This window comes from Heptranchias perlo, unplaced genomic scaffold (genome assembly GCF_035084215.1).
Source record: "Heptranchias perlo isolate sHepPer1 unplaced genomic scaffold, sHepPer1.hap1 HAP1_SCAFFOLD_844, whole genome shotgun sequence".
Taxonomy (NCBI): Eukaryota; Metazoa; Chordata; class Chondrichthyes; order Hexanchiformes; family Hexanchidae; genus Heptranchias; species Heptranchias perlo.
The window spans coordinates 45,743-72,632 of NW_027139881.1; the positions used below are offsets into that span (position 1 = coordinate 45,743).

Here is a 26,890-nt window from a genome sequence, read left to right on the forward strand (position 1 = left end):
GGAGGCGGCGGCGGCGGGGCGGAGAGGAGGGATCGAACCGGCGGGGAGGCTTCATAAACACCCGGGGTAGGTCTCAAACCACGACTAACGGCCGGCGGGGCGGGGCGGGAGCGGCGGGTCTTTCTCCCGGGGACTAGGCCCAGGTTCACGGGCCGCCATCTTGAGCGAGGGAGGAGCGGGGGGTCAGTGGGCGGCAGGGCGCATGCGCGGCCCTCCTGGGCCAGGGAGCAGGAGCAAAGAATGGGCTGAATTTCACTCCTGGATTCACAGGGAGGCTTTTTATAAACTCCTTTTACAGGGGAACTCAGAGCAAAGCTCACCTCAAGATCACACACAGTCAGTCCATTCATCAGGTCCTGAAGATCAGCCGCCTTTGAATGTGGAGGGAGAAATGGTTCTGTCTTGTGTCTGTGGGAAAAGATTTCAAACATCAGTGTGAGTGGGAAATCACCGAGACTCTCAGACCCGAGTGAGAGTGTTCCAGTGCACTGAGTGTGGAAAGAGCTTTCACCAGTTACACAGCCTGAAAAAACATCACACCGTTCACAGCGGGGAGAAACCGTCCACGTGTTCTGTGTGTGGACGAGGCTTCAACTGATCGTCCAACCTGGAGAGACACAAGGACACCCGGACCACGGAGAAACCGTGGAAATGCGGGGACTGTGGGAAGGGATTCAGTTACCCATCGGAACTGGAAACTCATCGACGCACTCACAACGGGGAGAGGCCGTTCACCTGCTCCGTGTGTGGGAAGGGATTCACTCAGTCCTCCAGCCTCCATACACACCAGCGAGTTCACACCGGAGAGAGGCCGTTCACCTGCATTGAATGTGGGAAGGGTTTTAATGCGTTGTCAAACCTGCTGACACACCAGCGGGTTCACACTGATACGAGACCTTTTAAATGTACTGACTGTTTGAAGAGTTATAAAAGCAATTCCCATCTACTGACACACCAACGCACTCATACCGGGGAGAGGCCGTTCACCTGCTCCGTTTGTGGGAAGGGATTCACTCAGTCATCTCACCTTCTGACACATCAACTCGTTCACTCTGATAACAGACCTTTTAAATGTTCTGACTGTGAGAAGTGCTTTAAAAGTAAAAAGGATCTACTTACACACCAGCGTACTCACACTGGGGAGAGGCCGTTCACCTGCTCTGTCTGTGGGAAGGGATTCACTTGTTCATCCCACCTCCTGACACATCAGACTGTTCACACGGATAAGAGACCTTTTCAGTGTTCTGACTGTGGGAAGAGCTTTAAAAGTAAAAAGGATCTACAGACACATCAACGCACTCACACCGGGGAGAGGCCGTTCACCTGCTCCGTGTGTGGGAAGAGATTCACTCGGTCATCCCATCTCCTGAGACACCAGCGAGTTCACACTGGGGAGAGACCGTTCACCTGCACTGAGTGTGGAAAGGGTTTCACTGATTCATCCGACCTTCTGACACACCAGCGAGTTCACACTGGGGAGAGGCCGTTCACCTGCTCCGTGTGTCGGAAGGGATTCACTCAGTCATCTCACCTCAATGAACACCAACTTGTTCACACTGATATCAGACCTTTTCAATGTTCTGCCTGTGAGAAGAGATTTAAAAGCAAAAAGGATCTTCTGACACACCAACGGACTCACACCGGGGAGAGACCGTTCACCTGCTCAGAGTGTGGGAAGGGATTCACTCAGTCATCCAACCTGCTGAGACACCAGCGAATTCACAAGTGACTGCAGGGGTTGGATTCTGCTGTTATTGCTGCTGTTAATCACATCCAGGACTGAACCATGTTCATTCTGACAGTTGGGGTTTGTTTCTGATGTTAATAACCCCTATAACTGGGCTGGAGTTTAATATTCTGGATACATGTTAAATAAACCAGCTTTGTTTCAAACACATTGTTGTAGATTTTGGTCTTTCCCATCTGAGTGTTTAGCATCACCTGACTGGAGCTCAGAAAGGACAATCTGGGGGGAGGATCGTCCGGTGGGAACAGAACTTCAGCCCGGACACAGTCCTTCAGGGCCACACTGAGAGGGGCAAACGGCACTTTGGGCTTTCTCCTCTCTCTTCACTGACCGCAGAGTCGCCGTGTGGGTTAATCTTGAGGCGTGTAAGTAATGTGTCCCAGCCGCTCTCCTCCATGGTTCAGAGCTCCAGGCACGGAACAGAAGGCTCCTTTACAACTGTGTTTAGAGTCAGGAAGAACAACGGGGAATGCTGGAAACATGCTGTAAATCAGAGATTGGTGTAAAACTGGGATCTGTTCCTGACTGAAAGGGAAACGGCAGGTTTAAGTTTCCAGTCTAAAACTGACTGGGAATTATTCTACAAAGATTGAATCTGTTTGTGTGACTGTCCTGAGTCTATTATTTTAAGGCAGGTGTTAACTCATTTAAAATAAACCTGTTTAAAATAAATGGGTTAAAGTCTGCATTAAAATAGCAGAGGGAGGAGTTCACAGGTGCCTGTGAACGGCTGGTACAATTATCCACCAGTCATTTGATCTCCAGATAAAGAAGGACTTGCAGTGTGTTTCCAGAATTCCCTGTTTTATTGATGTGAGCGGGTTAGACACCAGGATAACTAAAAATACATGACCTGGACCATCCCCGGGGGGTCGATCCTGACAGTTACTCTGGGATCACTCCCACTGCAGAACTCCACCCTGCTGAAGGTTGTAGGCTCGGGGAGTGGGGCCTCCAGGAGTGGACTGTAAGGAAGCTGAGTTTCGTTATGCCGAGGAACCAGAGGAATTCTCACTGAGGAACGGTCTGGAGTTTTACCTGTCAGTGTAGGTCTGGGGGTGAATGATTCCTGACTCCCCGAACTGTCTGATATCGAACCCAGGTCAGATCAAGATGAATTCAGTTTGAATCATAGAATGACACAGCACAGAAGGAGGCCATTCAGCCCATCTTGCCTGTGCTGGCTCTTTGAAAGAGCTATCCAATTAGTCGCACTCCCCCTGTCCTTTCCCCATCGCCCTGCAAATTTTTCCCCTTCAAGTATTTATCCAATTCCCTTTTGAAAGTAACTATTGAATCTGCTTCCACCGCCCTTTCAGGCAGTGCATTCCAGATCAGAACAACTCGCTGCATAAAAAATGTTTCCTCATCTCCCCTCTGGCTCTTTTGCCGATCACCTTAAATCTGTGTCCTCTGGTTACCGACCCTTCTGCCACTGGAAACAGTTTCTCATTATTTACTTTATCAGAACCCTTCATGATTTTTAACATTTCTATCAAATCTCCCCTTAACTTCCTCTGTTCTAAGGAGAACAATCCCAGCTTCTCCAGTCTCTCCACATAACTGAAGTCCCTCATCCCTTGTACCATTCCAGTAAATCTCTGCACCCTCTCGAAGGCCTTGACATCCTTCCTAAAGTGTGGTGCCGAGAGTTGAACACAATACTCCAGCTGAGGCCGAACCATTGTTTTATAAAGGTTTAGCAGAACTTCCTTGCTTTGTACTTTGTGCCTCTGTTCATAAAGGCAAGGCTCCTGTATGCTTTTTTAACAGCGTTCTACACTTATCCTGTCACCGTAAAAGATTTGAGCACATACACCCCCAGCTCTCTCTGTTCCTGTAACCATTTAGTTTATATTGCCTCTCCTCATTCTTCCTACCAAAATGCATCACTTCACACTTCTCTGAGTTAAATTTCATCGACCATGTATCTGCCCATTTCACCGTGCTATGTCTTCCTGAAGTCTGTTACTGTCCTCCTCATTGTTTACTACATTCTTGAGTTTTGTGTCATCTGTAAACTTTGAAATTATACCCTCTATACCCAAGTCCAGGTCATTAATATATATCAAAAAGAGCAGTGGTCCCAATACTGACCCCTGGGGAACACCACTGTGTATTTCCCTCCAGTCTGAAAAACAACAATCACCATTACTCTCTGCTTTCTGTCTCTTGGCCAATTTCTCAGCAACACTGCCACTGTCCCTTTAATCCCCTGGGCTTCAAGTCTCGAGGAGAACAGGGACAAATATCACCCAGAATTGAGGGAGACAAAAGCAGCCGTGAGAGAAACTGAGAGATGTTTGGAAAAGAAAATGGTGGACAATTGTGGTAATAATAGTAAAAGCTTTTCCAGCTACGTCAGGAGGCAGAAGACGGTGAAAGATGGTTTAGAGCCACTGAAAGACAGTTCAGGACTGATTCAAACAGATTCCCAGGCTATGACAGAGCTGTTAAATTATTATTTCCCATCAGTCTCCACTCCTGTGGATGATGCTCAGATTCCAGCTGTGGGATGTGGTGTCGACAATAACATCAGAAATATTAAAATAGAAAGGGATGTCATCTTGGATAAAACAGGAAATCTCCGAATAGATTGTGCTCCAGGTCCAGATGATATCCACCCAAGGGTGTTCAAAGAGATGGGACGGGTGCTCTGTGAGCCCCTTGCCTGGATCTTCAACAGCCCAAGAGAGTCAGGGATTGTTCCCTGAGATTGGAAGGTAACTCACGTAGATCCCATTCTCAAAAAAGGAGACAAATCAGAGCCAGTGAACGATAGGCCCGTCAGTGTGACCTCGACCACAGGGAAGATGCTTGAAGAGATCCGAAGAGATTCTGTTTATGATCACGGGGAAAGAGAAGAGGCCGTTCGAGACACTCAACACGGCTTCCAGAAAAGAAGGTCGCGTCTTACAAACTTGCATGAGTTTTTGTGAAGAAGTTGCTGGGTCAGTGGATGAGGATAATCCGGTTCACATTGTCTATCTCAGGGGGGGTTTCTGAAGTAGGTGCTTTGTGATGATGGGGTTCAGTCCCAGTCACTGTTTCTCCCCCCTGAAGGTGCTGTGTGATGATGGGGTTCAGTCCCAGTCACTGTTTCTCTCCCCCCTGAAGGTGCTGTGTGATGATGGGGTTCAGTCCCAGTCACTGTTTCTCCCCCCCTGAAGGTGCTGTGTGATGATGGGGTTCAGTCCCAGTCACTGTTTCTCCCCCCCTGAAGGTGCTGTGTGATGATGGGGTTCAGTCCCAGTCACTGTTTCTCCCCCCTGAAGGTGCTGTGTGATGATGGGGTTCAGTCCCAGTCACTGTTTCTCCCCCCTGAAGGTGCTGTGTGATGATGGGGTTCAGTCCCAGTCACCGTTTCTCTCCCCCTGAAGGTGCTGTGTGATGATGGGGTTCAGTCCCAGTCACTGTTTCTCTCCCCCCTGAAGGTGCTGTGTGATGATGGGGTTCAGTCCCAGTCACTGTTTCTCTCCCTGAAGGTGCTGTGTGATGATGGGGTTCAGTCCCACTCACTGTTTCTCTCCCTGAAGGTGCTGTGTGATGATGGGGTTCAGTCCCACTCACTGTTTCTCCCCCTGAAGGTGCTGTGTGATGATGGGGTTCAGTCCCAGTCACTGTTTCTCCCCCTGAAGGTGCTGTGTGATGATGGGGTTCAGTCCCACTCACTGTTTCTCCCCCTGAAGGTGCTGTGTGATGATGGGGTTCAGTCCCAGTCACTGTTTCTCCCCCTGAAGGTGCTGTGTGATGATGGGCTTCAGTCCCAGTCACTGTTTCTCCCCCCTGAAGGTGCTGTGTGATGATGGGGTTCAGTCCCAGTCACTGTTTCTCCCCCCTGAAGGTGCTGTGTGATGATGGGGTTCAGTCCCAGTCACTGTTTCTCCCCTGAAGGTGCTGTGTGATGATGGGGTTCAGTCCCAGTCACTGTTTCTCCCCTGAAGGTGCTGTGTGATGATGGGGTTCAGTCCCAGTCACTGTTTCTCCCCCTGAAGGTGCTGTGTGATGATGGGGTTCAGTCCCAGTCACTGTTTCTCTCCCCCCTGAAGGTGCTGTGTGATGATGGGGTTCAGTCCCAGTCACTGTTTCTCCCCCTGAAGGTGCTGTGTGATGATGGGGTTCAGTCCCAGTCACTGTTTCTCCCCCTGAAGGTGCTGTGTGATGATGGGGTTCAGTCCCACTCACTGTTTCTCCCCCTGAAGGTGCTGTGTGATGATGGGGTTCAGTCCCAGTCACTGTTTCTCCCCCTGAAGGTGCTGTGTGATGATGGGGTTCAGTCCCAGTCACTGTTTCTCTCCCCCCTGAAGGTGCTTTGTGATGATGGGGTTCAGTCCCAGTCACTGTTTCTCCCCCTGAAGGTGCTGTGTGATGATGGGGTTCAGTCCCAGTCACTGTTTCTCTCCCCCCTGAAGGTGCTGTGTGATGATGGGGTTCAGTCCCAGTCACTGTTTCTCTCCCCCCTGAAGGTGCTGTGTGATGATGGGGTTCAGTCCCAGTCACTGTTTCTCCCCCTGAAGGTGCTGTGTGATAATGGGGTTCAGTCCCACTCACTGTTTCTCCCCCCTGAAGGTGCTGTGTGATGATGGGGTTCAGTCCCAGTCACTGTTTCTCCCCCTGAAGGTGCTGTGTGATGATGGGGTTCAGTCCCACTCACTGTTTCTCCCCCCTGAAGGTGCTGTGTGATGATGGGGTTCAGTCCCACTCACTGTTTCTCTCCCCCCTGAAGTTGCTGTGTGATGATGGGGTTCAGTCCCACTCACTGTTTCTCCCCCTGAAGGTGCTGTGTGATGATGGGGTTCAGTCCCACTCACTGTTTCTCCCCCCCTGAAGGTGCTGTGTGATAATGGGGTTCAGTCCCACTCACTGTTTCTCCCCCCTGAAGGTGCTGTGTGATGATGGGGTTCAGTCCCAGTCACTGTTTCTCCCCCTGAAGGTGCTGTGTGATGATGGGGTTCAGTCCCAGTCACTGTTTCTCCCCCTGAAGGTGCTGTGTGATGATGGGGTTCAGTCCCACTCACTGTTTCTCCCCCCTGAAGGTGCTGTGTGATGATGGGGTTCAGTCCCACTCACTGTTTCTCCCCCCTGAAGGTGCTGTGTGATGATGGGGTTCAGTCCCACTCACTGTTTCTCTCCCCCCTGAAGGTGCTGTGTGATGATGGGGTTCAGTCCCAGTCACTGTTTCTCCCCCTGAAGGTGCTGTGTGATGATGGGGTTCAGTCCCACTCACTGTTTCTCTCCCCCTGAAGGTGCTGTGTGATGATGGGGTTCAGTCCCAGTCACTGTTTCTCCCCCTGAAGGTGCTGTGTGATGATGGGGTTCAGTCCCACTCACTGTTTCTCTCCCCCTGAAGGTGCTGTGTGATGATGGGGTTCAGTCCCAGTCACTGTTTCTCTCCCCTGAAGGTGCTGTGTGATGATGGGGTTCAGTCCCAGTCACTGTTTCTCTCCCCCCTGAAGGTGCTGTGTGATGATGGGGTTCAGTCCCAGTCACTGTTTCTCTCCCCCTGAAGGTGCTGTGTGATGATGGGGTTCAGTCCCAGTCACTGTTTCTCTCCCCTGAAGGTGCTGTGTGATGATGGGGTTCAGTCCCAGTCACTGTTTCTCCCCCCTGAAGGTGCTGTGTGATGATGGGGTTCAGTCCCACTCACTGTTTCTCCCCTGAAGGTGCTGTGTGATGATGGGGTTCAGTCCCACTCACTGTTTCTCTCCCTGAAGGTGCTGTGTGATGATGGGGTTCAGTCCCACTCACTGTTTCTCTCCCCCCCTGAAGGTGCTGTGTGATGATGGGGTTCAGTCCCAGTCACTGTTTCTCTCCCCCCTGAAGGTGCTGTGTGATGATGGGGTTCAGTCCCACTCACTGTTTCTCCCCCTGAAGGTGCTGTGTGATGATGGGGTTCAGTCCCAGTCACTGTTTCTCCCCCCTGAAGGTGCTGTGTGATGATGGGGTTCAGTCCCAGTCACTGTTTCTCCCCCTGAAGGTGCTGTGTGATGATGGGGTTCAGTCCCAGTCACTGTTTCTCCCCACTGAAGGTGCTGTGTGATGATGGGGTTCAGTCCCAGTCACTGTTTCTCCCCTGAAGGTGCTGTGTGATGATGGGGTTCAGTCCCAGTCACTGTTTCTCTCCCCCTGAAGGTGCTGTGTGATGATGGGGTTCAGTCCCAGTCACTGTTTCTCCCCCTGAAGGTGCTGTGTGATGATGGGGTTCAGTCCCTGTCACTGTTTCTCTCCCCCTGAAGGTGCTGTGTGATGATGGGGTTCAGTCCCAGTCACTGTTTCTCCCCTGAAGGTGCTGTGTGATGATGGGGTTCAGTCCCATTCACTGTTTCTCCCCCTGAAGGTGCTGTGTGATGATGGGGTTCAGTCCCAGTCACTGTTTCTCTCCCCCTGAAGGTGCTGTGTGATGATGGGGTTCAGTCCCAGTCACTGTTTCTCCCCGCTGAAGGTGCTGTGTGATGATGGGGTTCAGTCCCACTCACTGTTTCTCCCCCTGAAGGTGCTGTGTGATGATGGGGTTCAGTCCCAGTCACTGTTTCTCCCCCTGAAGGTGCTGTGTGATGATGGGGTTCAGTCCCAGTCACTGTTTCTCCCCCCCTGAAGGTGCTGTTTGATGATGGGGTTCAGTCCCAGTCACTGTTTCTCTCCCCCTGAAGGTGCTGTGTGATGATGGGGTTCAGTCCCAGTCACTGTTTCTCCCCCTGAAGGTGCTGTGTGATGATGGGGTTCAGTCCCAGTCACTGTTTCTCCCCCTGAAGGTGCTGTGTGATGATGGGGTTCAGTCCCAGTCACTGTTTCTCCCCCTGAAGGTGCTGTGTGATGATGGGGTTCAGTCCCACTCACTGTTTCTCTCCCCCCTGAAGGTGCTGTGTGATGATGGGGTTCAGTCCCAGTCACTGTTTCTCCCCCCTGAAGGTGCTGTGTGATGATGGGGTTCAGTCCCAGTCACTGTTTCCCCCCCTGAAGGTGCTGTGTGATGATGGGGTTCAGTCCCAGTCACTGTTTCTCCCCCTGAAGGTGCTGTGTGATGATGGGGTTCAGTCCCACTCACTGTTTCTCTCCCCCCTGAAGGTGCTGTGTGATGATGGGGTTCAGTCCCAGTCACTGTTTCTCCCCCCTGAAGGTGCTGTGTGATGATGGGGTTCAGTCCCAGTCACTGTTTCTCTCCCCCTGAAGGTGCTGTGTGATGATGGGGTTCAGTCCCAGTCACTGTTTCTCCCCCTGAAGGTGCTGTGTGATGATGGGGTTCAGTCCCAGTCACTGTTTCTCTCCCCCGTGAAGGTGCTGTGTGATAATGGGGTTCAGTCCCAGTCACTGTTTCTCCCCCTGAAGGTGCTGTGTGATGATGGGGTTCAGTCCCACTCACTGTTTCTCCCCCCTGAAGGTGCTGTGTGATGATGGGGTTCAGTCCCAGTCACTGTTTCTCCCCCCTGAAGGTGCTGTGTGATGATGGGGTTCAGTCCCAGTCACTGTTTCTCCCCCTGAAGGTGCTGTGTGATGATGGGGTTCAGTCCCACTCACTGTTTCTCTCCCCCTGAAGGTGCTGTGTGATGATGGGGTTCAGTCCCAGTCACTGTTTCTCTCCCCTGAAGGTGCTGTGTGATGATGGGGTTCAGTCCCAGTCACTGTTTCTCTCCCCCTGAAGGTGCTGTGTGATGATGGGGTTCAGTCCCAGTCACTGTTTCTCCCCCTGAAGGTGCTGTGTGATGATGGGGTTCAGTCCCAGTCACTGTTTCTCTCCCCCCTGAAGGTGCTGTGTGATGATGGGGTTCAGTCCCAGTCACTGTTTCTCTCCCCCTGAAGGTGCTGTGTGATGATGGGGTTCAGTCCCAGTCACTGTTTCTCCCCCTGAAGGTGCTGTGTGATGATGGGGTTCAGTCCCAGTCACTGTTTCTCCCCCTGAAGGTGCTGTGTGATGATGGGGTTCAGTCCCAGTCACTGTTTCTCCCCCTGAAGGTGCTGTGTGATGATGGGGATCGGTCCCAGTCACTGTTTCTCCCCCTGAAGGTGCTGTGTGATGATGGGGTTCAGTCCCAGTCACTGTTTCTCCCCCTGAAGGTGCTGTGTGATGATGGGGTTCAGTCCCACTCACTGTTTCACCCCTGAAGGTGCTGTGTGATGATGGGGTTCAGTCCCAGTCACTGTTTCTCCCCCTGAAGGTGCTGTGTGATGATGGGGTTCAGTCCCACTCACTGTTTCACCCCTGAAGGTGCTGTGTGATGATGGGGTTCAGTCCCAGTCACTGTTTCTCTCCCCCTGAAGGTGCTGTGTGATGATGGGGTTCAGTCCCAGTCACTGTTTCTCCCCTGAAGGTGCTGTGTGATGATGGGGTTCAGTCCCAGTCACTGTTTCTCCCCCTGAAGGTGCTGTGTGATGATGGGGTTCAGTCCCACTCACTGTTTCTCTCCCCCCTGAAGGTGCTGTGTGATGATGGGGTTCAGTCCCACTCACTGTTTCTCTCCCCCCTGAAGGTGCTGTGTGATGATGGGGTTCAGTCCCAGTCACTGTTTCTCTCCCCTGAAGGTGCTGTGTGATGATGGGGTTCAGTCCCAGTCACTGTTTCTCCCCCTGAAGGTGCTGTGTGATGATGGGGTTCAGTCCCACTCACTGTTTCTCCCCCTGGAGGTGCTGTGTGATGATGGGGTTCAGTCCCAGTCACTGTTTCTCCCCCTGAAGGTGCTGTGTGATGATGGGGTTCAGTCCCAGTCACTGTTTCTCCCCCCTGAAGGTGCTGTGTGATGATGGGGTTCAGTCCCAGTCACTGTTTCTCCCCCCTGAAGGTGCTGTGTGATGATGGGGTTCAGTCCCAGTCACTGTTTCTCTCCCCCTGAAGGTGCTGTGTGATGATGGGGTTCAGTCCCAGTCACTGTTTCTCCCCCCTGAAGGTGCTGTGTGATGATGGGGTTCTGTCCCACTCACTGTTTCTCTCCCCCTGAAGGTGCTGTGTGATGATGGGGTTCAGTCCCAGTCACTGTTTCTCCCCCCTGAAGGTGCTGTGTGATGATGGGGTTCAGTCCCACTCACTGTTTCTCCCCCTGAAGGTGCTGTGTGATGATGGGGTTCAGTCCCAGTCACTGTTTCTCTCCCCCCTGAAGGTGCTGTGTGATGATGGGGTTCAGTCCCACTCACTGTTTCTCCCCCCCTGAAGGTGCTGTGTGATGATGGGGTTCAGTCCCAGTCACTGTTTCTCCCCCCTGAAGGTGCTGTGTGATGATGGGGTTCAGTCCCACTCACTGTTTCTCCCCCCTGAAGGTGCTGTGTGATGATAGGGTTCAGTCCCAGTCACTGTTTCTCTCCCCCTGAAGGTGCTGTGTGATGATGGGGTTCAGTCCCAGTCACTGTTTCTCCCCCTGAAGGTGCTGTGTGATGATGGGGTTCAGTCCCACTCACTGTTTCTCTCCCCCTGAAGGTGCTGTGTGATGATGGGGTTCAGTCCCAGTCACTGTTTCTCCCCCCTGAAGGTGCTGTGTGATGATGGGGTTCAGTCCCAGTCACTGTTTCTCCCCCCTGAAGGTGCTGTGTGATGATGGGGTTCAGTCCCAGTCACTGTTTCTCTCCCTGAAGGTGCTGTGTGATGATGGGGTTCAGTCCCACTCACTGTTTCTCTCCCCCCTGAAGGTGCTGTGTGATGATGGGGTTCAGTTCCAGTCACTGTTTCTCCCCCTGAAGGTGCTGTGTGATGATGGGGTTCAGTTCCAGTCACTGTTTCTCCCCCTGAAGGTGCTGTGTGATGATGGGGTTCAGTCCCACTCACTGTTTCTCCCCCTGAAGGTGCTGTGTGATGATGGGGTTCAGTCCCACTCACTGTTTCTCTCCCCTGAAGGTGCTGTGTGATGATGGGGTTCAGTCCCAGTCACTGTTTCTCCCCCTGAAGGTGCTGTGTGATGATGGGGTTCAGTCCCAGTCACTGTTTCTCCCCCTGAAGGTGCTGTGTGATGATGGGGTTCAGTCCCACTCACTGTTTCTCCCCCCTGAAGGTGCTGTGAGATGATGGGGTTCAGTCCCACTCACTGTTTCTCCCCCCTGAAGGTGCTGTGTGATGATGGGGTTCAGTCCCAGTCACTGTTTCTCTCCCCCTGAAGGTGCTGTGTGATGATGGGGTTCAGTCCCAGTCACTGTTTCTCTCCCCTGAAGGTGCTGTGTGATGATGGGGTTCAGTCCCAGTCACTGTTTCTCCCCCTGAAGGTGCTGTGTGATGATGGGGTTCAGTCCCAGTCACTGTTTCTCTCCCCCCTGAAGGTGCTGTGTGATGATGGGGTTCAGTCCCACTCACTGTTTCTCCCCCTGAAGGTGCTGTGTGATGATGGGGTTCAGTCCCAGTCACTGTTTCTCCCCCTGAAGGTGCTGTGTGATGATGGGATTCAGTCCCAGTCACTGATTCTCCCCCCTGAAGGTGCTGTGTGATGATGGGGTTCAGTCCCAGTCACTGTTTCTCTCCCCCTGAAGGTGCTGTGTGATGATGGGGTTCAGTCCCAGTCACTGTTTCTCTCCCCCTGAAGGTGCTGTGTGATGATGGGGTTCAGTCCCAGTCACTGTTTCTCCCCCCTGAAGGTGCTGTGTGATGATGGGGTTCAGTCCCAGTCACTGTTTCTCTCCCCCTGAAGGTGCTGTGTGATGATGGGGTTCAGTCCCAGTCACTGTTTCTCCCCCCTGAAGGTGCTGTGTGATGATGGGGTTCAGTCCCAGTCACTGTTTCTCCCCCTGAAGGTGCTGTGTGATGATGGGGTTCAGTCCCAGTCACTGTTTCTCTCCCCCCTGAAGGTGCTGTGTGATGATGGGGTTCAGTCCCAGTCACTGTTTCTCCCCCTGAAGGTGCTGTGTGATGATGGGGTTCAGTCCCACTCACTGTTTCTCTCCCCCTGAAGGTGATGTGTGATGATGGGGTTCAGTCCCAGTCACTGTTTCTCCCCCCTGAAGGTGCTGTGTGATGATGGGGTTCAGTCCCAGTCACTGTCTCTCCCCCCTGAAGGTGCTGTGTGATGATGGGGTTCAGTCCCAGTCACTGTTTCTCTCCCTGAAGGTGCTGTGTGATGATGGGGTTCAGTCCCAGTCACTGTTTCTCCCCCTGAAGGTGCTGTGTGATGATGGGGTTCAGTCCCACTCACTGTTTCTCCCCCTGAAGGTGCTGTGTGATGATGGGGTTCAGTCCCACTCACTGTTTCTCTCCCCTGAAGGTGCTGTGTGATGATGGGGTTCAGTCCCAGTCACTGTTTCTCTCCCCTGAAGGTGCTGTGTGATGATGGGGTTCAGTCCCAGTCACTGTTTCTCCCCCTGAAGGTGCTGTGTGATGATGGGGTTCAGTCCCAGTCACTGTTTCTCTCCCCCCTGAAGGTGCTGTGTGATGATGGGGTTCAGTCCCACTCACTGTTTCTCCCCCTGAAGGTGCTGTGTGATGATGGGGTTCAGTCCCAGTCACTGTTTCTCCCCCTGAAGGTGCTGTGTGATGATGGGGTTCAGTCCCAGTCACTGATTCTCCCCCCTGAAGGTGCTGTGTGATGATGGGGTTCAGTCCCAGTCACTGTTTCTCTCCCCCTGAAGGTGCTGTGTGATGATGGGGTTCAGTCCCAGTCACTGTTTCTCTCCCCCTGAAGGTGCTGTGTGATGATGGGGTTCAGTCCCAGTCACTGTTTCTCCCCCCTGAAGGTGCTGTGTGATGATGGGGTTCAGTCCCAGTCACTGTTTCTCTCCCCCTGAAGGTGCTGTGTGATGATGGGGTTCAGTCCCAGTCACTGTTTCTCCCCCCTGAAGGTGCTGTGTGATGATGGGGTTCAGTCCCAGTCACTGTTTCTCCCCCCTGAAGGTGCTGTGTGATGATGGGGTTCAGTCCCAGTCACTGTTTCTCTCCCCCTGAAGGTGCTGTGTGATGATGGGGTTCAGTCCCAGTCACTGTTTCTCCCCCTGAAGGTGCTGTGTGATGATGGGGTTCAGTCCCACTCACTGTTTCTCTCCCCCTGAAGGTGATGTGTGATGATGGGGTTCAGTCCCAGTCACTGTTTCTCCCCCCTGAAGGTGCTGTGTGATGATGGGGTTCAGTCCCAGTCACTGTTTCTCTCCCTGAAGGTGCTGTGTGATGATGGGGTTCAGTCCCAGTCACTGTTTCTCCCCCCTGAAGGTGCTGTGTGATGATGGGGTTCAGTCCCAGTCACTGTTTCTCTCCCTGAAGGTGCTGTGTGATGATGGGGTTCAGTCCCAGTCACTGTTTCTCCCCCTGAAGGTGCTGTGTGATGATGGGGTTCAGTCCCACTCACTGTTTCTCCCCCTGAAGGTGCTGTGTGATGATGGGGTTCAGTCCCACTCACTGTTTCTCTCCCCTGAAGGTGCTGTGTGATGATGGGGTTCAGTCCCAGTCACTGTTTCTCCCCCTGAAGGTGCTGTGTGATGATGGGGTTCAGTCCCAGTCACTGTTTCTCCCCCTGAAGGTGCTGTGTGATGATGGGGTTCAGTCCCACTCACTGTTTCTCTCCCCCCTGAAGGTGCTGTGTGATGATGGGGTTCAGTCCCAGTCACTGTTTCTCTCCCTGAAGGTGCTGTGTGATGATGGGGTTCAGTCCCAGTCACTGTTTCTCCCCCTGAAGGTGCTGTGTGATGATGGGGTTCAGTCCCAGTCACTGTTTCTCTCCCCCTGAAGGTGCTGTGTGATGATGGGGTTCAGTCCCAGTCACTGTTTCTCTCCCCCTGAAGGTGCTGTGTGATGATGGGGTTCAGTCCCAGTCACTGTTTCTCCCCCTGAAGGTGCTGTGTGATGATGGGGTTCAGTCCCAGTCACTGTTTCTCCCCCTGAAGGTGCTGTGTGATGATGGGGTTCAGTCCCAGTCACTGTTTCTCCCCCTGAAGGTGCTGTGTGATGATGGGGTTCAGTCCCAGTCACTGTTTCTCTCCCCCTGAAGGTGCTGTGTGATGATGGGGTTCAGTCCCAGTCACTGTTTCTCCCCCTGAAGGTGCTGTGTGATGATGGGGTTCAGTCCCAGTCACTGTTTCTCTCCCCCTGAAGGTGCTGTGTGATGATGGGGTTCAGTCCCAGTCACTGTTTCTCCCCCTGAAGGTGCTGTGTGATGATGGGGTTCAGTCCCAGTCACTGTTTCTCTCCCCCTGAAGGTGCTGTGTGATGATGGGGTTCAGTCCCAGTCACTGTTTCTCTCCGCCTGAAGGTGCTGTGTGATGATGGGGTTCAGTCCCAGTCACTGTTTCTCCCCCCTGAAGGTGCTGTGTGATGGTGGGGTTCAGTCCCAGTCACTGTTTCTCCCCTGAAGGTGCTGTGTGATGATGGGGTTCAGTCCCAGTCACTGTTTCTCCCCCCTGAAGGTGCTGTGTGATGGTGGGGTTCAGTCCCAGTCACTGTTTCTCCCCCCTGAAGGTGCTGTGTGATGGTGGGGTTCAGTCCCAGTCACTGTTTCTCCCCCTGAAGGTGCTGTGTGATGATGGGGTTCAGTCCCACTCACTGTTTCTCCCCCTGAAGGTGCTGTGTGATGATGGGGTTCAGTCCCAGTCACTGTTTCTCTCCCCCTGAAGGTGCTGTGTGATGATGGGGTTCAGTCCCAGTCACTGTTTCTCTCCCCCTGAAGGTGCTGTGTGATGATGGGGTTCAGTCCCAGTCACTGTTTCTCTCCCCCCTGAAGGTGCTGTGTGATGATGGGGTTCAGTCCCAGTCACTGTTTCTCTCCCCCTGAAGGTGCTGTGTGATGATGGGGTTCAGTCCCACTCACTGTTTCTCTCCCCCCCCGAAGGTGCTGTGTGATGATGGGGTTCAGTCCCACTCACTGTTTCCCCCCCTGAAGGTGCTGTGTGATGATGGGGTTCAGTCTCAGTCACTGTTTCTCTCCCCCTGAAGGTGCTGTGTGATGATGGGGTTCAGTCCCAGTCACTGTTTCTCCCCCCTGAAGGTGCTGTGTGATGGTGGGGTTCAGTCCCAGTCACTGTTTCTCCCCCTGAAGGTGCTGTGTGATGATGGGGTTCAGTCCCACTCACTGTTTCTCCCCCTGAAGGTGCTGTGTGATGATGGGGTTCAGTCCCAGTCACTGTTTCTCTCCCCCTGAAGGTGCTGTGTGATGATGGGGTTCAGTCCCAGTCACTGTTTCTCTCCCCCCTGAAGGTGCTGTGTGATGATGGGGTTCAGTCCCACTCACTGTTTCCCCCCCTGAAGGTGCTGTGTGATGATGGGGTTCAGTCTCAGTCACTGTTTCTCTCCCCCTGAAGGTGCTGTGTGATGATGGGGTTCAGTCCCAGTCACTGTTTCTCTCCCCCTGAAGGTGCTGTGTGATGATGGGGTTCAGTCCCACTCACTGTTTCTCTCCCCCTGAAGGTGCTGTGTGATGATGGGGTTCAGTCCCACTCACTGTTTCTCCCCCCTGAAGGTGCTGTGTGATGATGGGGTTCAGTCCCAGTCACTGTTTCTCCCCCTGAAGGTGCTGTGTGATGATGGGGTTCAGTCCCAGTCACTGTTTCTCCCCCCTGAAGGTGCTGTGTGATGATGGGGTTCAGTCCCAGTCACTGTTTCTCCCCCTGAAGGTGCTGTGTGATGATGGGGTTCAGTCCCAGTCACTGTTTCTCCCCCTGAAGGTGCTGTGTGATGATGGGGTTCAGTCCCACTCACTGTTTCTCCCCCTGAAGGTGCTGTGTGATGATGGGGTTCAGTCCCACTCACTGTTTCTCCCCCTGAAGGTGCTGTGTGATGATGGGGTTCAGTCCCACTCACTGTTTCTCCCCCTGAAGGTGCTGTGTGATGATGGGGTTCAGTCCCACTCACTGTTTCTCCCCCTGAAGGTGCTGTGTGATGATGGGGTTCAGTCCCAGTCACTGTTTCTCCCCCTGAAGGTGCTGTGTGATGATGGGGTTCAGTCCCACTCACTGTTTCTCTCCCCCTGAAGGTGCTGTGTGATGATGGGGTTCAGTCCCACTCACTGTTTCTCTCCCCCTGAAGGTGCTGTGTGATGATGGGGTTCAGTCACACTCACTGTTTCTCTCCCCCTGAAGGTGCTGTGTGATGATGGGGTTCAGTCCCAGTCACTGTTTCTCCCCCCCTGAAGGTGCTGTGTGATGATGGGGTTCAGTCCCAGTCACTGTTTCTCCCCCCTGAAGGTGCTGTGTGATGATGGGGTTCAGTCCCTGTCACTGTTTCTCCCCCTGAAGGTGCTGTGTGATGATGGGGTTCAGTCCCAGTCACTGTTTCTCCCCCCTGAAGGTGCTGTGTGATGATGGGGTTCAGTCCCACTCACTGTTTCTCTCCCCCTGAAGGTGCTGTGTGATGATGGGGTTCAGTCCCACTCACTGTTTCTCCCCCTGAAGGTGCTGTATGATGATGGGGTTCAGTCCCACTCACTGTTTCTCCCCCCTGAAGGTGCTGTGTGATGATGGGGTTCAGTCCCAGTCACTGTTTCTCTCCCCCTGAAGGTGCTGTGTGATGATGGGGTTCAGTCCCAGTCACTGTTTCCCCCCCTGAAGGTGCTGTGTGATGATGGGGTTCAGTCCCAGTCACTGTTTCTCCCCCTGAAGGTGCTGTGTGATGATGGGGTTCAGTCCCACTCACTGTTTCTCCCCTGAAGGTGCTGTGTGATGATGGGGTTCAGTCCCAGTCACTGTTTCTCCCCCTGAAGGTGCTGTGTGATGATGGGGTTCAGTCCCACTCACTGTTTCTCACCCTGAAGGTGCTGTGTGATGATGGGGTTCAGTCCCAGTCACTGTTTCTCCCCCTGAAGGTGCTGTGTGATGATGGGGTTCAGTCCCAGTCACTGTTTCTCCCCCCCTGAAGGTGCTGTGTGATGATGGGGTTCAGTCCCAGTCACTGTTTCTCCCCCCTGAAGGTGCTGTGTGATGATGGGGTTCAGTCCCAGTCACTGTTTCTCCCCCCCTGAAGGTGCTGTGTGATGATGGGGTTCAGTCCCAGTCACTGTTTCTCCCCCTGAATGTGCTGTGTGATGATGGGGTTCAGTCCCAGTCACTGTTTCTCCCCCTGAAGGTGCTGTGTGATGATGGGGTTCAGTCCCAGTCACTGTTTCTCCCCCTGAAGCTGCTGTGTGATGATGGGGTGCTGTCCCAGTCACTGTTTCTCCCCCTGAAGGTGCTGTGTGATGATGGGGTTCAGTCCCAGTCACTCTCCCCTGAAGGTGCTGTGTGATGATGGGGTTCAGTCCCAGTCACTGTTTCTCTCCCCACTGAAGGTGCTGTGTGATGATGGGGTTCAGTCCCAGTCACTGTTTCTCTCCCCACTGAAGGTGCTGTGTGATGATGGGGTTCAGTCCCAGTCACTGTTTCTCCCCCCCTGAAGGTGCTGTGTGATGATGGGGTTCAGTCCCACACACTGTTTCTCCCCACTGAAGGTGCTGTGTGATGATGGGGTTCAGTCCCAGTCACTGTTTCTCCCCTGAAGGTGCTGTGTGATGATGGGGTTCAGTCCCAGTCACTGTTTCTCCCCCTGAAGGTGCTGTGTGATGATGGGGTTCAGTCCCAGTCACTGTTTCTCCCCCCTGAAGGTGCTGTGTGATGATGGGGTTCAGTCCCACTCACTGTTTCTCCCCCCTGAAGGTGCTGTGAGATGATGGGGTTCAGTCCCAGTCACTGTTTCTCTCCCCCTGAAGGTGCTGTGTGATGATGGGGTTCAGTCCCAGTCACTGTTTCTCCCCCTGAAGGTGCTGTGTGATGATGGGGTTCAGTCCCACTCACTGTTTCTCCCCCTGAAGGTGCTGTGTGATGATGGGGTTCAGTCCCAGTCACTGTTTCTCTCCCCTGAAGGTGCTGTGTGATGATGGGGTTCAGTCCCACTCACTGTTTCTCCCCCCTGAAGGTGCTGTGTGATGATGGGGTTCAGTCCCTGTCACTGTTTCTCTCCCCTGAAGGTGCTGTGTGATGATGGGGTTCAGTCCCAGTCACTGTTTCTCTCCCCCTGAAGGTGCTGTGTGATGATGGGGTTCAGTCGCAGTCACTGTTTCTCTCCCCTGAAGGTGCTGTGTGATGATGGGGTTCAGTCCCAGTCACTGTTTCTCCCCCCTGAAGATGCTGTGTGATGATGGGGTTCAGTCCCACTCACTGTTTCTCCCCCTGAAGGTGCTGTGTGATGATGGGGTTCAGTCCCAGTCACTGTTTCTACCCCTGAAGGTGCTGTGTGATGATGGGGTTCAGTCCCAGTCACTGTTTCTCCCTCTGAAGGTGCTGTGTGATGATGGGGTTCAGTCCCAGTCACTGTTTCTCTCCCCCTGAAGGTGCTGTGTGATGATGGGGTTCAGTCCCAGTCACTGTTTCTCCCCCTGAAGGTGCTGTGTGATGATGGGGTTCAGTCCCAGTCACTGTTTCTCTCCCCCTGAAGGTGCTGTGTGATGATGGGGTTCAGTCCCAGTCACTGTTTCTCTCCCCTGAAGGTGCTGTGTGATGATGGGGTTCAGTCCCACTCACTGTTTCTCCCCCCTGAAGGTGCTGTGTGATGATGGGGTTCAGTCCCAGTCACTGTTTCTCCCCCCCTGAAGGTGCTGTGTGATGATGGGGTTCAGTCCCAGTCACTGTTTCTCCCCCCTGAAGGTGCTGTGTGATGGTGGGGTTCAGTCCCAGTCACTGTTTCTCCCCCTGAAGGTGCTGTGTGATGATGGGGTTCAGTCCCAGTCACTGTTTCTCCCCCCTGAAGGTGCTGTGTGATGGTGGGGTTCAGTCCCAGTCACTGTTTCTCCCCCCTGAAGGTGCTGTGTGATGGTGGGGTTCAGTCCCAGTCACTGTTTCTCCCCCTGAAGGTGCTGTGTGATGATGGGGTTCAGTCCCACTCACTGTTTCTCCCCCTGAAGGTGCTGTGTGATGATGGGGTTCAGTCCCAGTCACTGTTTCTCTCCCCCTGAAGGTGCTGTGTGATGATGGGGTTCAGTCCCAGTCACTGTTTCTCTCCCCCCTGAAGGTGCTGTGTGATGATGGGGTTCAGTCCCAGTCACTGTTTCTCTCCCCCTGAAGGTGCTGTGTGATGATGGGGTTCAGTCCCACTCACTGTTTCTCTCCCCCCCCTGAAGGTGCTGTGTGATGATGGGGTTCAGTCCCACTCACTGTTTCTCCCCCCTGAAGGTGCTGTGTGATGATGGGGTTCAGTCCCAGTCACTGTTTCTCCCCCCTGAAGGTGCTGTGTGATGATGGGGTTCAGTCCCAGTCACTGTTTCTCTCCCCCTGAAGGTGCTGTGTGATGATGGGGTTCAGTCCCAGTCACTGTTTCTCCCCCTGAAGGTGCTGTGTGATGATGGGGTTCAGTCCCAGTCACTGTTTCTCCCCCTGAAGGTGCTGTGTGATGATGGGGTTCAGTCCCACTCACTGTTTCTCCCCCTGAAGGTGCTGTGTGATGATGGGGTTCAGTCCCACTCACTGTTTCTCCCCCTGAAGGTGCTGTGTGATGATGGGGTTCAGTCCCACTCACTGTTTCTCCCCCTGAAGGTGCTGTGTGATGATGGGGTTCAGTCCCACTCACTGTTTCTCCCCCTGAAGGTGCTGTGTGATGATGGGGTTCAGTCCCAGTCACTGTTTCTCCCCCCTGAAGGTGCTGTGTGATGATGGGGTTCAGTCCCAGTCACTGTTTCTCCCCCTGAAGGTGCTGTGTGATGATGGGGTTCAGTCCCACTCACTGTTTCTCTCCCCCTGAAGGTGCTGTGTGATGATGGGGTTCAGTCCCACTCACTGTTTCTCTCCCCCTGAAGGTGCTGTGTGATGATGGGGTTCAGTCCCACTCACTGTTTCTCTCCCCCTGAAGGTGCTGTGTGATGATGGGGTTCAGTCCCAGTCACTGTTTCTCTCCCCCCCTGAAGGTGCTGTGTGATGATGGGGTTCAGTCCCACTCACTGTTTCTCCCCCCTGAAGGTGCTGTGTGATGATGGGGTTCAGTCCCAGTCACTGTTTCTCCCCCTGAAGGTGCTGTGTGATGATGGGGTTCAGTCCCAGTCACTGTTTCTCCCCCCTGAAGGTGCTGTGTGATGATGGGGTTCAGTCCCAGTCACTGTTTCTCCCCCTGAAGGTGCTGTGTGATGATGGGGTTCAGTCCCAGTCACTGTTTCTCCCCCTGAAGGTGCTGTGTGATGATGGGGTTCAGTCCCACTCACTGTTTCTCTCCCCCTGAAGGTGCTGTGTGATGATGGGGTTCAGTCCCAGTCACTGTTTCTCCCCCTGAAGGTGCTGTGTGATGATGGGGTTCAGTCCCACTCACTGTTTCTCCCCCTGAAGGTGCTGTGTGATGATGGGGTTCAGTCCCAGTCACTGTTTCTCCCCCTGAAGGTGCTGTGTGATGATGGGGTTCAGTCCCACTCACTGTTTCTCCCCCTGAAGGTGCTGTGTGATGATGGGGTTCAGTCCCAGTCACTGTTTCTCTCCCCCTGAAGGTGCTGTGTGATGATGGGGTTCAGTCCCAGTCACTGTTTCTCTCCCCCTGAAGGTGCTGTGTGATGATGGGGTTCAGTCCCACTCACTGTTTCTCCCCCCTGAAGGTGCTGTGTGATGATGGGGTTCAGTCCCAGTCACTGTTTCTCCCCCCTGAAGGTGCTGTGTGATGATGGGGTTCAGTCCCAGTCACTGTTTCTCCCCCTGAAGGTGCTGTGTGATGATGGGGTTCAGTCCCACTCACTGTTTCTCTCCCCCTGAAGGTGCTGTGTGATGATGGGGTTCAGTCCCACTCACTGTTTCTCTCCCCCTGAAGGTGCTGTGTGATGATGGGGTTCAGTCCCACTCACTGTTTCTCTCCCCCCTGAAGGTGCTGTGTGATGATGGGGTTCAGTCCCAGTCACTGTTTCTCCCCCCTGAAGGTGCTGTGTGATGATGGGGTTCAGTCCCACTCACTGTTTCTCTCCCCCTGAAGGTGCTGTGTGATGATGGGGTTCAGTCCCACTCACTGTTTCTCCCCCTGAAGGTGCTGTGTGATGATGGGGTTCAGTCCCACTCACTGTTTCTCCCCCCTGAAGGTGCTGTGTGATGATGGGGTTCAGTCCCAGTCACTGTTTCTCTCCCCCTGAAGGTGCTGTGTGATGATGGGGTTCAGTCCCAGTCACTGTTTCTCCCCCTGAAGGTGCTGTGTGATGATGGGGTTCAGTCCCACTCACTGTTTCTCCCCCCTGAAGGTGCTGTGTGATGATGGGGTTCAGTCCCAGTCACTGTTTCTCCCCCTGAAGGTGCTGTGTGATGATGGGGTTCAGTCCCAGTCACTGTTTCTCCCCCTGAAGGTGCTGTGTGATGATGGGGTTCAGTCCCACTCACTGTTTCTCTCCCCCTGAAGGTGCTGTGTGATGATGGGGTTCAGTCCCACTCACTGTTTCTCTCCCCCTGAAGGTGCTGTGTGATGATGGGGTTCAGTCCCAGTCACTGTTTCTCCCCCCTGAAGGTGCTGTGTGATGATGGGGTTCAGTCCCAGTCACTGTTTCTCCCCCTGAAGGTGCTGTGTGATGATGGGGTTCAGTCCCAGTCACTGTTTCTCCCCCCTGAAGGTGCTGTGTGATGATGGGGTTCAGTCCCACTCACTGTTTCTCCCCCTGAAGGTGCTGTGTGATGATGGGGTTCAGTCCCACTCACTGTTTCTCTCCCCCCTGAAGGTGCTGTGTGATGATGGGGTTCAGTCCCACTCACTGTTTCTCCCCCTGAAGGTGCTGTGTGATGATGGGGTTCAGTCCCAGTCACTGTTTCTCCCCCTGAAGGTGCTGTGTGATGATGGGGTTCAGTCCCAGTCACTGTTTCTCCCCCCCTGAAGGTGCTGTGTGATGATGGGGTTCAGTCCCAGTCACTGTTTCTCCCCCCTGAAGGTGCTGTGTGATGATGGGGTTCAGTCCCAGTCACTGTTTCTCCCCCCTGAAGGTGCTGTGTGATGATGGGGTTCAGTCCAGTCACTGTTTCTCCCCCTGAAGGTGCTGTGTGATGATGGGGTTCAGTCCCAGTCACTGTTTCTCCCCCTGAAGGTGCTGTGTGATGATGGGGTTCAGTCCCAGTCACTGTTTCTCCCCCTGAAGGTGCTGTGTGATGATGGGGTTCAGTCCCAGTCACTGTTTCTCCCCCCTGAAGGTGCTGTGTGATGATGGGGTTCAGTCCCAGTCACTTCTCCCCTGAAGGTGCTGTGTGATGATGGGGTTCAGTCCCAGTCACTGTTTCTCCCCCTGAAGGTGCTGTGTGATGATGGGGTTCAGTCCCAGTCACTGTTTCTCCCCCTGAAGGTGCTGTGTGATGATGGGGTTCAGTCCCAGTCACTGTTTCTCCCCCTGAAGGTGCTGTGTGATGATGGGGTTCAGTCCCAGTCACTGTTTCTCCCCCTGAAGGTGCTGTGTGATGATGGGGTTCAGTCCCAGTCACTGTTTCTCTCCCCCTGAAGGTGCTGTGTGATGATGGGGTTCAGTCCCAGTCACTGTTTCTCCCCCCTGAAGGTGCTGTGTGATGATGGGGTTCAGTCCCAGTCACTGTTTCTCCCCCTGAAGGTGCTGTGTGATGATGGGGTTCAGTCCCAGTCACTGTTTCTCCCCCTGAAGGTGCTGTGTGATGATGGGGTTCAGTCCCAGTCACTGTTTCTCCCCCTGAAGGTGCTGTGTGATGATGGGGTTCAGTCCCAGTCACTGTTTCTCTCCCCCTGAAGGTGCTGTGTGATGATGGGGTTCAGTCCCAGTCACTGTTTCTCTCCCCCTGAAGGTGCTGTGTGATGATGGGGTTCAGTCCCAGTCACTGTTTCTCCCCCTGAAGGTGCTGTGTGATGATGGGGTTCAGTCCCAGTCACTGTTTCTCTCCCCTGAAGGTGCTGTGTGATGATGGGGTTCAGTCCCAGTCACTGTTTCTCCCCCTGAAGGTGCTGTGTGATGATGGGGTTCAGTCCCAGTCACTGTTTCTCTCCCCTGAAGGTGCTGTGTGATGATGGGGTTCAGTCGCCAGTCACTGTTTCTCTCCCCCTGAAGGTGCTGTGTGATGATGGGGTTCAGTCCCAGTCACTGTTTCTCCCCCCTGAAGATGCTGTGTGATGATGGGGTTCAGTCCCACTCACTGTTTCTCCCCCCTGAAGGTGCTGTGTGATGATGGGGTTCAGTCCCAGTCACTGTTTCTACCAGGGGTTCAGTCCCAGTCACTGTTTCTCCCCCTGAAGGTGCTGTGTGATGATGGGGTTCAGTCCCAGTCACTGTTTCTCCCCCCTGAAGGTGCTGTGTGATGATGGGGTTCAGTCCCAGTCACTGTTTCTCCCCCATGAAGGTGCTGTGTGATGATGGGGTTCAGTCCCAGTCACTGTTTCTCTCCCTCTGAAGGTGCTGTGTGATGATGGGGTTCAGTCCCAGTCACTGTTTCTCCCCTGAAGGTGCTGTGTGATGATGGGTTCAGTCCCAGTCACTGTTTCTCCCCCTGAAGGTGCTGTGTGATGATGGGTTCAGTCCCAGTCACTGTTTCCTCTCCCCCTGAAGGTGCTGTGTGATGATGGGGTTCAGTCCCAGTCACTGTTTCTCTCCCTGAAGGTGCTGTGTGATGATGGGGTTCAGTCCCAGTCACTGTTTCTCCCCCTGAAGGTGCTGTGTGATGATGGGGTTCAGTCCCACTCACTGTTTCTCCCCTGAAGGTGCTGTGTGATGATGGGGTTCAGTCCCAGTCACTGTTTCTCCCCTGAAGGTGCTGTGTGATGATGGGGTTCAGTCCCAGTCACTGTTTCTCCCCCTGAAGGTGCTGCGTGATGATGGGGTTCAGTCCCAGTCACTGTTTCTCTCCCCCTGAAGGTGCTGTGTGATGATGGGGTTCAGTCCCAGTCACTGTTTCTCTCCCCTGAAGGTGCTGTGTGATGATGGGGTTCAGTCCCAGTCACTGTTTCTCCCCCTGAAGGTGCTGTGTGATGATGGGGTTCAGTCCCACTCACTGTTGCTCTCCCCCTGAAGGTGCTGTGTGATGATGGGGTTCAGTCCCAGTCACTGTTTCTCTCCCCCTGAAGGTGCTGTGTGATGATGGGGTTCAGTCCCACTCACTGTTCTCTCCTGAAGGTGCTGTGTGATGATGGGGTTCAGTCCCACTCACTGTTTCTCTCCTGAAGGTGCTGTGTGATGATGGGGTTCAGTCCCAGTCACTGTTTCTCTCCCGCTGAAGGTGCTGTGTGATGGTGGGGTTCAGTCCCAGTCACTGTTTCTCCCCCTGAAGGTGCTGTGTGATGATGGGGTTCAGTCCCAGTCACTGTTTCTCTCCGCTGAAGATGCTGTGTGATGGTGGGTTCGGTCCCAGTCACTGTTCTCCCCTGAAGGTGCTGTGTGATGATGGGGTTCAGTCCCACTCACTGTTTCTCCCCTGAAGGTGCTGGTGATGATGGGGTTCAGTCCCAGTCACTGTTTCTCCCCTGAAGGTGCTGTGTGATGATGGGGTTCAGTCCCAGTCACTGTTTCTCTCCCCCCTGAAGGTGCTGTGTGATGATGGGGTTCAGTCCCACTCACTGTTTCTCTCCCTGAAGGTGCTGTGTGATGATGGGGTTCAGTCCCAGTCACTGTTTCTCCCCCTGAAGGTGCTGTGTGATGATGGGGTTCAGTCCCAGTCACTGTTTCTCTCCCCTGAAGGTGCTGTGTGATGATGGGGTTCAGTCCCAGTCACTGTTTCTCTCCCCCTGAAGGTGCTGTGTGATGATGGGTTCAGTCCCAGTCACTGTTTCTCCCCCTGAAGGTGCTGTGTGATGATGGGGTTCAGTCCCACTCACTGTTTCTCTCCCCCTGAAGGTGCTGTGTGATGATGGGGTTCAGTCCCAGTCACTGTTTCTCTCCCCCTGAAGGTGCTGTGTGATGATGGGGTTCAGTCCCTGTCACTGTTTCTCCCCCCTGAAGGTGCTGTGTGATGATGGGGTTCAGTCCCAGTCACTGTTTCTCCCCCCCTGAAGGTGCTGTGTGATGATGGGGTTCAGTCCCAGTCACTGTTTCTCTCCCCTGAAGGTGCTGTGTGATGATGGGCTTCAGTCCCAGTCACTGTTTCTCCCCTGAAGGTGCTGTGTGATGATGGGGTTCAGTCCCAGTCACTGTTTCTCCCCCCTGAAGGTGCTGTGTGATGATGGGGTTCAGTCCCAGTCACTGTTTCTCCCCCTGATGGTGCTGTGTGATGATGGGGTTCAGTCCCAGTCACTGTTTCTCCCCCTGAAGGTGCTGTGTGATGATGGGTTCAGTCCCAGTCACTGTTTCTCTCCCCCTGAAGGTGCTGTGTGATGATGGGTTCAGTCCCAGTCACTGTTTCCCTCCCCCTGAAGGTGCTGTGTGATGATGGGGTTCAGTCCCAGTCACTGTTTCTCTCCCCCTGAAGGTGCTGTGTGATGATGGGGTTCAGTCCCAGTCACTGTTTCCTCCCCCTGAAGGTGCTGTGTGATGATGGGGTTCAGTCCCACTCACTGTTTCTCTCCCCCTGAAGGTGCTGTGTGATGATGGGGTTCAGTCCCAGTCACTGTTTCTCCCCCTGAAGGTGCTGTGTGATGATGGGGTTCAGTCCCAGTCACTGTTTCTCCCCCTGAAGGTGCTGTGTGATGATGGGGTTCAGTCCCAGTCACTGTTTCTCTCCCCCTGAAGGTGCTGTGTGATGATGGGGTTCAGTCCCAGTCACTGTTTCTCTCCCCCTGAAGGTGCTGTGTGATGATGGGGTTCAGTACCAGTCACTGTTTCTCCCCTGAAGGTGCTGTGTGATGATGGGTTTCAGTCCCAGTCACTGTTTCTCCCCCCTGAAGGTGCTGTGTGATGATGGGGTTCAGTCCCAGTCACTGTTTCTCTCCCCCTGAAGGTGCTGTGTGATGATGGGGTTCAGTCCCAGTCACTGTTTCTCCCCCTGAAGGTGCTGTGTGATGATGGGGTTCAGTCCCAGTCACTGTTTCTCCCCCTGAAGGTGCTGTGTGATGATGGGGTTCAGTCCCACTCACTGTTTCTCTCCCCTGAAGGTACTGTGTGATGATGGGGTTCAGTCCCACTCACTGTTTCTCTCCCCCTGAAGGTGCTGTGTGATGATGGGGTTCAGTCCCACTCACTGTTTCTCCCCCTGAAGGTGCTGTATGATGATGGGGTTCAGTCCCACTCACTGTTTCTCCCCCCTGAAGGTGCTGTGTGATGATGGGGTTCAGTCCCAGTCACTGTTTCTCTCCCCCTGAAGGTGCTGTGTGATGATGGGGTTCAGTCCCAGTCACTGTTTCTCCCCCTGAAGGTGCTGTGTGATGATGGGGTTCAGTCCCAGTCACTGTTTCTCCCCCCTGAAGGTACT

General features: G+C 53.7%; 1 pseudogene; it reads left to right on the forward strand.

The window, feature by feature from the left end:
• Positions 1–445: 445 nt before the first annotated feature.
• On the forward strand, positions 446–1,895 carry LOC137319427 (zinc finger protein 84-like; annotated as a pseudogene).
• The last annotated feature ends 24,995 nt before the right edge of the window (positions 1,896–26,890 follow it).